The sequence below is a fragment of the Abramis brama genome, assembly GCF_963993115.1.
Source record: "Abramis brama genome assembly, chromosome: 16".
Taxonomy (NCBI): Eukaryota; Metazoa; Chordata; class Actinopteri; order Cypriniformes; family Leuciscidae; genus Abramis; species Abramis brama.
This window is the reverse complement of record NC_139978.1, coordinates 11,115,012-11,130,464: the sequence shown is the minus strand read 5'-3', so window position 1 is coordinate 11,130,464 and position 15,453 is coordinate 11,115,012.

Genomic DNA, 15,453 nt, shown 5'->3' with positions numbered 1-15,453 from the left:
ATATGTCGGCTGTGCTCAGGATGTTTAGCACCTTTTTGTACCTGTGAAATTATTCTTTTTTTTAATTATTATTATTTTATTCATTTATTTATAGTTTTGGATGACCAAGCTTTATGTTTTTTTTTTTTTTTTACTATTTGCTTGTCTTACTATCTTGTTGTTATTATTATTATTAATATTATTATTGTTATTTTTTTCTAGTATTAATTTTATTCTTTTGTTATTTGTTGTGTGGATCCTTTTATTAACAATATATACAGTATATATATTGTATATATATATATACTCCCCCGGTATATAGATTGGTACCCTGCTTTAGGGATATGTCGGCTGTGCTCAGTATGTTTAGCACCTTTTTGTACCTGTGATTTTATTTTGTAAAGAATTATTCTTTTTTTTTATTATTATTATTTTATTCATTTATTTATATTATAATATTATAATATAATATAATATTATTATTGTTCTTTTTTTTCTAGTATAAATTTTATTATTTTGTTATTTGTTGTGTGGATCCTTTTATTAACAATATATATATATATATATATATGAAGGTTATATAAGTATATGTTTTGTAAGTGTATGTTATATTTTGTTTAAATAGAAAATTTAAATAAAGTGAGGAAAAAAAAAACATTTGCAAACCAGTAAGTGCAATTCTCCAAACAATTCATACAAACAGCAGAACACAATGCATTATCTGCAAAAGCCTAAAAAACCCTTAGTTCACCTCTCAAAAGTCAGTATTTATGTCAGTGAACTCTGCCATCAGAATGACAAGTCCTTGAGTCATTGTTCACAAACAAGATAAAACAATATTACATTTTAACAACAAAAAAAAAGCACATTTTCCACATTCTTTAATTTAAATACAAAATAACTCATTGCATTGCTTTGGGTGTCTCTGCCGACCTCTTGTGGACAAAAATAGTATAACATGGCATTTCATGACGATTGCCACTAGATGGCGCAAATGAACATTTCTTACTCATGTTAATTTTTCATCTCTGTTTTTTGTGTTTATTTAAAATAAGACAGATCTGATATTATTTTAATCTTACATCTGTTATTTAACAGTTGAGATAGTTGTTTAATGCAGAAACACTCGCTTTTCGTTTTCAACAACGTAATTCTGCAGGGAAAACCAGTCAAGGAAAACATATAAGGGCTCGACATTAACGCTTGTCCTTGTCTTTTTTAATTAAAGAAGCAAATGTTAAATTGTACATAATTGAGACATAAATTTAAAAAAAAAAAAAAAAAAAAAAGTGTTTACAAATAGGGGAGAGCGGGGCACAACCTTACGCTTTTAGACTTTCTCAGTTTGTGTAAATCTACTTAAGGTTCAGAGTATTTATTTTCCCCTTAATTTCACACGTCTAGTAGTGGTTTTGTGTCATTAATACAGCATATACTTTTCTCTTGATTTACCCTGAATGAATGAAGTGAAATGAGACAACATGCCCCATAGGTGGAGTACATTATCACATGATCATATGACAGATTAAAATGTTATCTGATCTAATCAAAAAAATATACAAAAGACAAAATAAAATATTTTGTCAATAAAATAAAATTATTAACTTTTTCATATAAAATAATGGCAATTTTAATCATTAAAAATTTGAATTTGTTCCTCATATAGATGAACAGTTCAAAATGATATGTGATGCAGAATTAACAATCGAAGAGCTTGATTCTGCTATGTGTTTGTCATTGGATAAATCACCTGGCCCAGATGGTATTACGTCTAATTTTTATCGCCATTTTTGGGACTTATTAAGGGAATTTATTTTTGCAGCTTTTCAGGAAATCACTAAAACCGTGGTTTTGCCTAATTCAATGAGACAAGGCCTAATCACGCTTATTCACAAACCAGGAAAAGACTCTAGATTGTTGGACAATTTACGACCTATACCTTTACTAAACAATGACTATAAATAACTAACCCACATATATAATAATCGCTTAAAACTTGGTTTATCAAAAATGATTGGGGAGACACAAACTGGATTCATTAGAGGCCGTTCTATACATAACAATATTCGACTGGTTTTGGACCTGGTGGAGTATAATCAAGAAACAGAGGATGATGGGGTTATTTTATTTTTAGATTTCTATAAAGCCTTTGATATGTTAGAACATTAATTTATTTTTAAATGTTTGAAAATGTATGGGTTTGGTGAACATTTTTGTAATGTTATTCAGTTATTCTACACAAATACCAATAGTTCAGTGGCCCTACCAACAGGTACTTCACCCAGATTTGATATTAAGAGAGGAGTTAAACAAGGATGCCCCGTCTCACGCTCATTGTTTATTCTGGCTACAGAGATGTTGGCTCTCCTAATTAAAAACTCAAATACTGAAAAATTAAATGTGTTTGGACAGGAAATTATACTTAGTCAATTGGCTGACGATACAACATTATTTTTAAAAGGTCTTGACCAGGTTCCTAAAGTAATTGAGATAGTTAACTATTTTTCTAAATTCTCAGAAATTATTACCATACATGAATGCCCTCTTAAAATTTCATATAATATTCCAGTCAAGTCGAATGTCAGATATTTAGGCATAAACATTTCTAAGAATGAGGTCATGATGGAAAAGCAAAATGTCTGGAATAGGTGGAATGAATGCAAAGGCAGGCTTGATGCATGGATGCAAAGGGATTTGTCTATCTTTGGTAGAATTTATTTAACTAAAATGGAAAGTGTGTATCTATCCTGCATCTTGTCTCTCCATTTCTAATAGAGCTATTAAGACCATTAATCAAATTCATTTCAATTATATATGGAGTAAACGTGTGCTATAAAGAGGGCAAATCTTATACAAGATTATGAAAATGGTGCCTTTGACTTCTATTGTATAAATGGTATGTTGAAGGTCAAATGGCTTAAAAAATTTATAACAAATGAAACTAATTTCTGGTTTTGCATTCCCAGAGGTATATTTAGAAAATTGGGTGGAATTGATTTTCTACTGAGATTTGATTTTACTGTTTCCAGACTGCCAATCAAATTATCTTCCTTTCACCAGCAGGTTTTGTTATAAAACCACAACTTTTCTCCACACAGAATCCCTATATGGAACAATAGATTTATTGTATCTAGATACAAGTCTCTATGTGTTCTTGATTGGCTTGAAAAGGGTATTTGATCAGTTCTTCATTTACTGTAATGGATGAAGATGGGAGCTTGTTAACTTTTAGAGACTTTTGTACTAAATACAATTTACAATGTGAACGCAAACAATTTGAGCGTGTCTTAAATGCCATTCCAAAAAGTTTTATAAATTTTGTACAAAACGCTTCTGTCAACATGCCAGATGGATCTTGTGAACTCCCTTCTCTTCAATGACCTCAGGGCAATGCTTCCCAACAAACTTATTCACTCGTTTCAATTCTATATTATATCCGACATTTCTGTATAATAACTGTGTTTTGCAAGCTTATGACATTTGTTAAAGAATTGCGAACACAGTATAGCTTTCCAGTGGCTCCTAAAGCTAAGGAAACCCATTTTAAAATATTCAATGGTCAAGTGAATTTTTAAGACAACGGTTTAATTTTGAAGAAAATGCCTGTACTTTTTGTCAAGTTGACACGATCACCTTTTTTTTCTTGTGTTTTTTCAAATACCTTTTGGGAAAATATGTCTTACTGGTTGGAGACAAAGATTCATTCACTGCCAACTTTTGCTAGGAAGCATATTATGTTTGGAATGTTGTTGGATGAGAAAAAAAATGAATTTTTTATTAATGTAATGTTGATTCTGGGCAAATTCTTTATTCATAAATGCAAATGTATGAAGACGAAACCTTATTTTTCTGTATTTAAAAGAGACTTTATTTGTAATTTCTTTCCATCGTTGCAATGTATGAAAAGTAAAAAGGCCCAGAAATTGGCTAGAATAATAAGAGACCTTGATCTCTTAGAAGAGGAATGAAGAGACCCCTTCTGGTCCGTGTAACGCTTCACAATTCAGTTTTCAGACCATACAATGCAAATGCAAAAATGCAAAATTGAAACCAGACATTCTTTTTTTGTTGTTTTTCCAGTACATTATCAATGGATATTTGCCTTTTTCTCCCCTTTTTCAATTTTACTTTTGCTAAATTGTGACTTCAGAAACAAACATTCGAATAAATGAAATCTAACCGATTTTCTATTTTTCCATTTTTCGTCTTGTAATTTGCGCCGTGGGCGGTACCATTAGCATGGGGGTGTGGCCGTGGACTAACTTTACTATCATTTCATTGATGTAACTGCTTTATTTACACTGCATGCACGTTTGAGGAGAAGTTTAAAAGACGGAACACAGGACAACATTTTTCACCCGAAGTGCCATAACTTTTATTATTAGGCTAATAGTCTACGTGTAGCCTACTAAATTATAAGGCAGTCTCGGACCGGCCATCGGGAGCAGCCGGTAAAAGTGAAATCCCGGTGGCCTGGGTATGATTTGGCACATTGCCCTGTTTGTATTGACCTTATTAATAAAAATACTACCAAGCGAAAATATAGAAAAAAAGCTTTTTTTTTGTTAGGTTTTTAGCTCTCGTTTGTAATAGCCTACAATACAATAAAGATGCAGATGTTTTCACTATAGCGGGCATTGTTCGTTACCACGGCATCCGCTTGAGCTTCTGTGTGCTTTAGCTCTACACCGCTTCTCGTTCCCGTAAAATGCCATTAAATCTAGCACAGTTGTAGAACTCTAGTCTGTTCATTACAATAGAAGCAGTTCGCCAGGATATGAGCATGAGGCGATACTAGGCTATAGTTAACTATGGTGCTGCAAATCAAGAGCAATAATATTTATTTATTTTCAATAAATAAACAGAAATACCTTGCTACGTTTGGCACATTGCCCAGCTTGTTTTTTATTTATTTATTCGAGCACATTAAATTCGCCATTCGATAATGAATCAGCACTATAGACATTAAATATTGTATTAGCCTACAAACGAGAGCTAAAAACCTTTAAAAAAATCGCGGGGGGGGGGGGGGGGGGGGGATATGCTTATTTTTTCTATATTTTTGCTTAGTAGGCTAGCTATAATTTTTATCGTTATTCTAGATTCCCGTGAAGGATCTTGAAAAGCGCTGCCACCCCCGTTCTGCTGCACTGAAAATGAACTGCCTGGGATCTCGTGGTTGTGGCTGCCTAGGCTACTGTACCATGTAAAATGTATATTATATTATATTATATTATATTATATATTAATAAAATAAAGTAAGAATGAATAGGTAAATACAAACAAGGGCAATGTGCCAAATCATACCCAGGCCACCGGGATTTCACTTTTCCCGGCTGCTCCCGATGGTCGGTCCGAGACTGCCTTATAATTTAGCACAGAATAATAATAATGATGGCACTTCGGGTGAAAAATGTCGTCCTGTGTTCCGTCTTTTAAACTTCTCCTCAAACGTGCATGCAGTGTAAATAAAGCAGTTACATCAATGAAATGATAGTAAAGTTAGTCCACGGCCACACCCCCATGCTAATGGTACCGCCCGCGGCGCAAATTACAAGACGAAAAATGGAAAAATAGAAAATCGGTTAGATTTCATTTATTCGAATGTTTGTTTCTGAAGTCACAATTTAGCAAAAGTAAAATTGAAAAAGGGGAGAAAAAGGCAAATATCCATTGATAATGTACTGGAAAAACAAGAAAAATTAATGTCTGGTTTCAATTTTGCATTTTTGCATTTGCATTGTATGGTCTGAAAACTGAATTGTGAAGCGTTACACGGACCCCTTCTTGTTCTTTTTTTTTTTCCTTCAAATATATGTAATGTTCTTTTGTCATTATCCATTTAGGTCCGTGTACGTTTTGATAGTTTGTTTTCCAATTTGAAATGAAATAAGCAGAAACGAGAAAACGGCCCCTTTATTCGTTTTTTCGTTTTTTTCAAAAAAACGAAAAAACGAGATTTCGGCTTGATTTTTCGTTTTTTAGTTCACAGGCAAAAAACGAATCAAGCCCTGCGTCCCAATGTACATACTATCCACCCTATCTGCCCTAAATAGTATTGACAATTACTAATGTCACATACTATTTATTTAGGATGGATAGTATGCACATTGGGACGCAGGCAATGACTTCAAAATTCGTTTTCCACATGTGGGCGGCCTGACACGCCCCCTTCCGCCGATTGGTCAAGCAAATCTGAGCATGTGACGTCATCAGTTGTCGCTCAGGGGTGCGTTTCCCGAAAGCATCGTTGGCCAACTATGGTCGCAAGTTCATCGCAATGTCCATTGAACTCTATTGGTAACGAGGGAACTTGCGACCATAGTTGGCTAACGATGCTTTCGGGAAACGCACCCCAGGTCAGGGTCTGTTTAGTCTCAGCCTCAGACGTCACGCCCACGGAACGTTGGCTAAACGTCTGATGCATATGGTACACTTAACTGGAAACACTTCAGGAATGTCGAAGTCGTCATCTGATTGGTTGAATTTTATCGGATTTCCGGGGGGCGCGAGTGTCGCGTTTATTTTCGGTCCGCCTGGAAACAAAGCGCAGACGTGTAATTGCGTTTCCTACTGATTTACTCGGTGTTTTGATCAGATGTGGTAATGCAGACGCAATTGTTGTTATACGTGCACAAACAGATCAATGACTTACTGCTTGTTTTCTTCTCCTTCTTTGATTTTCTATGCTGACTGACTTGTTGCAGTCTATGGTTGCACGCCGATCTGTTGTTGTGGGGACATTTCCACGCAACGAAACGTGACACTGAACGAAACGAACTGTAATTGGTTGTTTGACATGTCGGTCAAACGGCCTTATGGGCGGGCCTTGGCCAAAGAAAGCTGCTATGAATTCCAGACCTTCAGCCGTCAGTCTGAAGGTCTGGCTACGCGAGACTAGGGTCTGTTCAACAAAATAATAGTCCTTTACTATGGCTACATATTCTTAAACTGTACAGGGCAGGTCCGGGCTTTCTTCTGTGCAACTTTACGCGTTTCACAGAAATCTTTACATCAGAAATATTAATTATTAGTCTGCCACCAGCCTGTTTTATTTAGCTGTGTGTGGTGAAGCTGCGCTTGACAGCGCCGAGTGGGAGAAACTCACTGACCAATGTTCAGTCAGCAGTCAGAACTTTTCTTTTAGACGCTCCGTTTTGCCACGGGATGGTGATTGCAAATACTGTAATGCCAATCGGCTGAGGGTGGGTACCGATGATGGTGAAATACATTTTTACTGAAACTGTAATCATATCCGCGACCCGTGCCGTGAGAATGAGACAGATGATTGACAGGACGATAGCGGAGGCAATTAAAGGCGCAAGATAACTTCTGTTAACAAAAACATAAATAAAAAACTGTTTAATTTAAGTGACTTTGTCTTTGTTTTATTGTTTTTGTTGTTTTTAGTCAAATAATTGTGAACCACAAACTGAGCCTTCGTTTTAAAGGGCAATTTCCAAATATATTTTATTTATTTGTTATAATATGGGTATTTTATAATACAGCAAAAATAAAAACAAGCACACGTAATATGTATGCCTATAGGCTAAACACCACAGTTTTTTGGTTTTGTTTGTGTGAACTTTTATCCCCAACCATATTTCTTCATGGGCTCCACGCCAGGGGTCACGCTCAGCACCCCTATACTTCCCATGGTAATTAACAGTATGCTGACCCAGTTTATATGTAAAATCTTTGGTATATGTAATCTATATGTAATATCTAAAAACACTTTACAGTGTGATGGAAATAAACTTTTCTTAAAGCGTCTTGTATATCACCACAGATTTATTGACACCCTTCTATCTGTGTTATATACTGTATACTGTAATAGACAATTGTCCTGCAGAATGAGCTGAAAACGTGCTGTCAATTTCCACCAAGAAGAGTTCCAAAATGCTTTGAAAATTTTAATTGATCCTGTTTGAGTTCATGCTTAATAGTTTGGCTTACTGTTCTCTGAATTAACACAAAGTAGTTATTAGTAAAAATGGGGGAAACTGGATCAAGTTCCTGTGGATTCAATGAATGTTCTTGATGGCATGCATTGTTTCTCGTTTTTATTGTTTGATTATACAGCCAGGACTGAACTTTCATTTGGGTTCCACCAGTAAGTGATTCTGCCTTTATATGTGTGTATATATATATATATATATATATATATATATATTTATTTTATTTTTTTTATTTATTTTTTTCATGGTATAATTATGTAATCTGCTTATTGTGAGCCTAAATTAGTAAATTGTCAAGTCAAGTCAAGTCAAGTGTATTTGTATAGCGCTTTTCACAACACAGATTGTATCAAAGCAGCTTCACAGTATTAAATTAAAATAATACAACAAGGTTTGTTTCTAATGGAATTTATTGATTGATAAAATTAAAATTAAATATCCCCAAAATATCCCCAACTGAGCAAGCCAAAGGCAACAGTGGCAAGGAACCGAAAAACTCCATCAGGTGACCTAATGTAGAAAAAAAACCTTGGGAGAACCCAGGCTCAGTCGGGGGCCAGTTCTCCTCTGGCGTTTATGAACTAGAGACCGGATTTAACTAAGATTAAAAATATTATATGAATGCCTGGCCGAAAAGATGCGTCTTTAATCTAGTTTTAAACTGGGAGAGCGAGTCCGAGCAACGAACAGTATCAGGAAGACTATTCCAGAGTTTCGGAGCCAAATGTGAAAATGCTCTCCCTCCTTTGGTTGATCTGGATATCCTAGGTATGACCAAAAGCCTCGAATTTATTGATCTTAAAGAGCGCGATGGATTATAGGGCGATAGAAGATCCGTTAAATAGACTGGAGCTAAGCCGTTTAGGGCTTTATAAGTCAGTAGCAATACCTTGTAGTTAATACGGGACTTTATAGGTAACCAATGTAGTGATGATAAAATCGGTGTTATATGTAAGAACACTTTAGAAAGCCAGCATATATTTCAACATTATTATTATTATTATTATTATTATTATTATGAGAAATTGCCTCCGCCTAGAACTTTAATGCTTCACCAAACTCAGCTCAGACCTTTAGACTGGTCTGACTCGCTTATATCTTTTCTAACTGGTCAGACTTACTTTCCCGCTCATCGGGTAATATATGGAAACTAAATAATATACTTTTATCAAATGATGGTTTTTGCAAACAAATAAAATCCCTCTGTCTAAAAGTAAAATGAATGAATATGTCAAATAAAGGGAAGTGGGAATGGTTTAAATTTGAAACAAAGAGGTTGGCAATTGAAACGGGAAAAAGCATGTCAAAAACAAGTAAACTTAAACAGAAAGATATACTGAAAAGGATTAAAGGAGAAGTTCACTTTAAAATGAAAATTCTGTCATCATTTACTCACCCTCATGTTGTTTCAAACCTGTATGAATTTCTTTCTTCTGCTGAACAGAAAGGAAGATATTTAGAAGAATATCAGTAACCAGACAGTTTTTGGGTCCCATTGACTTCCATAGTAGGAAAAAAATATACTATGGAAGTCAATGGGACCCAAAAACTGTCTGGTTGTAAATGATGACAGAATTTTAATTTTAAAGTGAACTTCTCCTTTAACATACTCTGTGGTAAAACTAATGCTTCGGAGGAAGAACTAACGGAGTTGAACTCCCTCCAAAAACAGCTTGATGAAATTTATTTAGAAAAAGCAAGTGGAGCCTTTGTACGATCCAGGGCTAGATGGATCGAAGAAGGTGAGAAGAACACAACATATTTCTATGGCTTAGAAAAGTCTAGGTAGTCTAAAAAAAGAATCTGCAAATTAACAGAAAATGACACAGTCATAGAAGAGCCTATAGCCAAATACAGGAGGAAGTTCAAATCTTTTACTCTGACTTATAGCTCAAATTTCCACAAAGAGGACTGTGAATCCCTTTTACTCTGATTAAGAGCAATATTAAAAGGATTGGGGAGAATGACAAAAAAAAGGTTAGACGGCAAAATAAATCTGCAAGAAATAGAAAATGCCCTGAAAAAAAATGAAACATGGGAAGTCACCTGGAATTGATGGGTTGACCTCGGAATTTTTGACGGTTTTTTTTGGGAAGATATCAAAGAATTGTTATTGAATGCATTTATCGAATGTCTTACTCTTACAATGAAAACTGGTATAATAACCCTACTCCCCAAAACAAAAAATTATTATTAATTATTAAGTTATATTATATAAGTTATTAGCGTTAATATATGCAGAGAGATTGAAAACAGTAATTGGTAAAATAGTAGATGAAACTCAGTCTGCGTTTATAAAAGGTAGAAGTATGTAATAATGTGAGATTAATATTGGACATGTGGACTATCGGTCTATTCTGGAATCGGAAAGCCTGATTTTATTTATAGACTATTTAAAAGCTTTCGATTCTATAGAACACGATTTTTTATGTTCTACTTTACAACATTTTGGATTCGACAAAACAATTTGTTCAGTGATCAAAATGTTCTATACTGATATTTGCAGTTATGTCTCCTTAAACCCAGGACTAACACCAAGAATAAATATAACTTGCGGAATAAGACAAGGATGTCCAATTAGTCCCAAGTTGTTCATTTTATGTTCACAGCATATCTGATATTAAATCATCCAAATTTTCAGGGTAGCCTATACATTTTTTTTATTACGAATTTCGCCTCAGTCAGTTTGCAGACGACACTAGCCGCGTTTCCATTACCCTTCAAATTGCGCAAATTGAAATTGCGAATTGAAAATACGCCCAATGGAAACACGTCAATTTCGCCAAAACTCCCATTTAACGCAAAAAAGTTTTTCCGCTGGTTTTTCAAGCAATTCGAAAAAGAAATATTTCGCAAAACTGCAATGGAAACAGTTTTTGCGCATTTACAGGTCACCTGACCTAGATGACGCGGTGTGTTTGGACAGAATACGAGACAGAGTTCTTTATTAAATTCATAAAAGACAAAATAATGATAGAAATACTGGATTCTAAACCTCAAAGAAATGCCACAATCAAGACCTCGAAGCAGAAATGAGGGAGAAAAACCCAGAAACACCTCATATGTGCCGCTCACAGTATAAGAGTCTTTCCTTGCCATTAATGCTTGGATAACACACCTACGTTTCCTTCCATTAATAATAATAATAATGTCTAGTGCGGTACGTGGCTGTTATATATATAAACTTACCAACGTCCGTTGCCATGATCGTCCGTTGGAATGACTTATCGCGAGAGGAAAAAATGACGTTTCAGTCGCATAACATCGGTTAATGGAAACGCCGTCATTTCGCAATAGTTTTTTATCGATATTTAGAAAAAATCGCAAAAGTTTTGCGCGAATCTTTAATGGGATAAATCTATGGTTAGCAATTCATTGCAAATAATTTAAATTTTTTCCAAAGCTTCAGGTCTTCGTTTAAATATGAAAGCGTGAACTACTTGCGTTATATGACTGTATAGATACAGAAATAATGTCAATCCCTGTTAAAAAAAGAAGTTAAATATCTTGGAGTTAAGATGGTTAAAGATGAAAAACAAAGAGAGGAAATTAATATGAAAGAAAAAATTGATCAAATATCAATTTTCCTTATTCAAATTTTCCTTATTCAAATATCAATTATCCTTAAACCACTGGCTTAGTAGAGATCTTTCCATTTTTGGGCGTTACTTATTGTCCAAGGCTGAGGGTATATCCAAACTGATTTATCCATGCCAATCTCTTTACATTGCTCCAAAAAACGCGAGGAAAATTAACTCCATTATATATAAATTTATATGGAGAAATAAGACCTACTATGTTGGTTAAAGGGGGGGATCAAAACATTGGATTTTGAGGCAATGTTAGGAACATTTAAAATAAAGTGGTTGAAAGAGTTTCTATTGAAGCCGGATTCAATATGGTTTCACATTCCAAAAAGTATTTTCAAAAGGTTCGGTGGGTTAAACTTTCTTTTGAAATGTGACTTTGAAATTTCTAAAATACCTTTTAAATTATCTGAGTTTCATAAACAAGTTTTGCGTCATTGGAAGATGGTATTTACCCATAACTTTACCCCTCATTGTGCCACCTTGTGGAATAATAGAGTAATTGTATCAAACAAAAAGTCTTTGTTCAACCAGCTTTCCCAGCAAACATTGGTCCGACGGCAACGTCGTGTCCCTGGCCAAAAATAGTCGCGGTAGGACGGCATAAATCGGTAAAAATATGTAACACAGAACATTTCCTAAAAATGCATTCAGATACATTTGTACATGTCTACAGTTCTCAGGGATTGCATGTATAATTGTTATTTTGACTTTTAGCTACGTGTAGTTCAATATATAGTGTATTGGGTGAGAGGACGTCACCTGGCGACGTCTTTTACACGTGCATTTATAGTCCATCATGACCCTCTATGAAATCCTTGTGAAATATGCAAAAGCTGTGCTTAATCCTTGCATGGTTAATACTGCAATAATTAATTTAATTGCCCATAGTAGTTTTTAAGAGGTTGTGAAGACGTCCACTGACGTCCTTTACACGTCTAGTCAAGCAAGACAGAAAAAAACAAACAAAAAAAAAAACAGGAATTATCTTTATGAAATACACGATTTGTATACAAAGTAAATATATTTACTTTATCTTGTTTAAATAAATTATAATCACAAAGTGCTCAGTGTGGTTAAGTGAATGCAAGCCACTGCATTTTAGTCATTATTTCAACCTGTTGTACCTGATGTATTCGTTGATATTTATTTATGGAATGTATGCATACATGTAAAACAGAAATATATCCGGTCACCATTTATGTCTGAGTTGGATGTAATTGCCAAAACTGTGCTGCCAAGATGTAACAAAAGATCTTGCGACATTACAAAATCCTGCGATAGGTTAGATTATCTCGCGAGATGTTAACGCGTTCTCCCCATAGACTCACACTTGGGAACATTGAAGTTTGAACAATCACGAGGAGAGGAGGAATATTATTAGAAATCTACTGTTGGGTACGTACATTTTGTATTATTAGATTAACGTGCTAGAGTTTTATTTGTTTGACATGAATGAACCGAAAGAAATGATGCCCACATTGTCAACTGAAATTGGATAACTGAGTTTGGCTAAAATTAGCTAGTAGACTTTGAACTTATACAACGGTATACCATAAAGTATGTTTAATGATAGTCAAAGTTATTACTGTAAATTATTAATGTAGCCTTGTGAGAGTTTCTTTCAGAAAGTAAATTATCTGAAATAGAATGAAATGTTTAGCTGGATTTGAACATGTTTTCAGTAACTGCTTTAAAAATATTTTGTAATTTTAGAATTGCTAAACATGTCTATTCAGGGGACATCACAGCCCACCTGTCTTTATCAGAAATGGCCTGTTCACTTTCTCACAGTTACACACCTAGTTAAGGGTTTTTCTCAAGGGCACCACAGTGGTATTGAAGAGGCAGGGGACAAATGCTGTTACCCCCACCCCCCAACACCAATTTAAAGCAGAACATCTTTTATACAATAAAATGTAATGCATGTTGATTACCTTTTTCTAATGTTTAACTCATGATTCATTCATCTTGTTCCATGGTTTTGCATGTCATTTACCTAAATTTTTTATCTAAATTTTTTTTTTAAAGAAATATATTCTCTTCCCTTAGATGCTGTGAAGAGGTGGAGCCCAAATGCTACAGACTCTGAAATTGATGCAGCAATGGCAGAACACCTGAAACGCACTCCAGGAAGAGCTGGGGGTGGTGGATACAAAAAATGAGCCAAACAATGGGTCTCATTCATGAAACATTCGTAAATATACGAGTAAATATGTGAGTGATTTGCGCGTAAAGAGACATTCCCGAAAATTCTTCTCCTGATTCACAAATACTTCGTAAACGTCAGATTTGATAGTGAAATGTGTGTGTGGGTTAATGAATTCCAATCACTCGTAAATGGGACGCGCGTGCACGCTCATTCTCAATTACCATAAATCCCGCCAATTAAAACCGACTGACAGCTATATATGGGCATCATATTATGACACGAAACGAAGGATTTCAACATGTCTTCTCAAAAGCGAATGCTATTGTATTATTACATGTATAATTTTGAAAAAAAAAAAAAAAAAAAAGCGAATGAAGAGAAATTTCTCAGATGCAGAAATTGAAGTTTTATTATCAGAAGTTCATTCAAAACGCCACATTTTATTTTCAAGCGTACATAGTGGCGTATCAGGTCCTAAAAAAAAGGATTTTTTTAGGTAATAGGCTACATGCTTTAGGTAAAAATGCTTGGCAGCATATTACAGATGCAGTTAATGGAGTTTCATCTTTTAATCGAACAGTCCCAGAAGTGAAAAGAAAATGGTTCGACATGAAGCTTGACTGCAACACTTGTAACTTGCGGACTTGTAAAAAAAAACACAAAAAAAAAACAGCTTGAATATAAAAAAATAAAAAAAACTTGTGGACTTGTGTTCCGTTTGCAGATGCTATTACTGGCTCTCGTAATACAAGTAAAAAGAAAAACCGTATGTAATTACTATATATAATACTTTTTCAAAATTCTGTGTAAATATGTACCCGATTACGTTGAATTAAAATGCAGTTTATTAATGAGCAAAACGTTCGGATGTTAAACGTACTATTTACGCGTGGCTGGGAGCAGGTGTAGATTTCTTTCGTACCAACTAACATTTGGGAAATACGAACATTTTAATGAATCCGAAAATTTACGCCAGAACCACTTTACACACGATTTACACAAAAATTCGTTCTGCTCGTGTTTCATGAATGAGACCCAATGTGTTTAAGGGATAGTTCACCCAAAAATGAAAATTGTCATCATTTACTCAACCTCATGTTTCAAACCTGTATACCATTCTATGTTATGCTAAACACTAAGATGTTTGGAAGAATGTTTGTAACCAAGCAGATGTCGCTTCCCATTAACTACCATAATAATTTTTTCTCCAATAATGGTAGTCAGTGGTTGCTCTATTTGCTTGGTTACAAACATTCTTCAAAATATCTTCTTTTGTGTTCAGCAGAAGAAAGAAACTCATACAGGTTTGGAACATGAGGGTGAGTAAATTACATAATTGTCATTTTTGGGTGAACTATCCCTTTATATAATAATTCAGTATTTTGTTGGTAATTGGTATTTTACTTTGGTTAACAAATCGAGAGCTTGGAATTATAAGGTTCTATCTCCGTTTGGGGTAGTTTATTGAGCATCAAAGTTTTTAAACTCAGTTTATTTTTTTTGAGATGGAACCTTTTTATTTTATTAATAACTGCTAACAAAATATTTTTTTTTTACAAAAATAACACCACACAGGCATTAATAAACACCTAATGGATCAGATTGTCAAAAACTCAATTTCGACCAAAAGTGGAGATAGAACCTTATAATTCTAAGCTCACGAAATGTTAAACATTGAAAAAAATAAAAGAGAAATTTTGTCTGTTCAAGATCAATAAAATGTTGTGCTAAATCAGAACATGCTTCTTTTTTGCTTATGTCCACAAATAATGTGTTC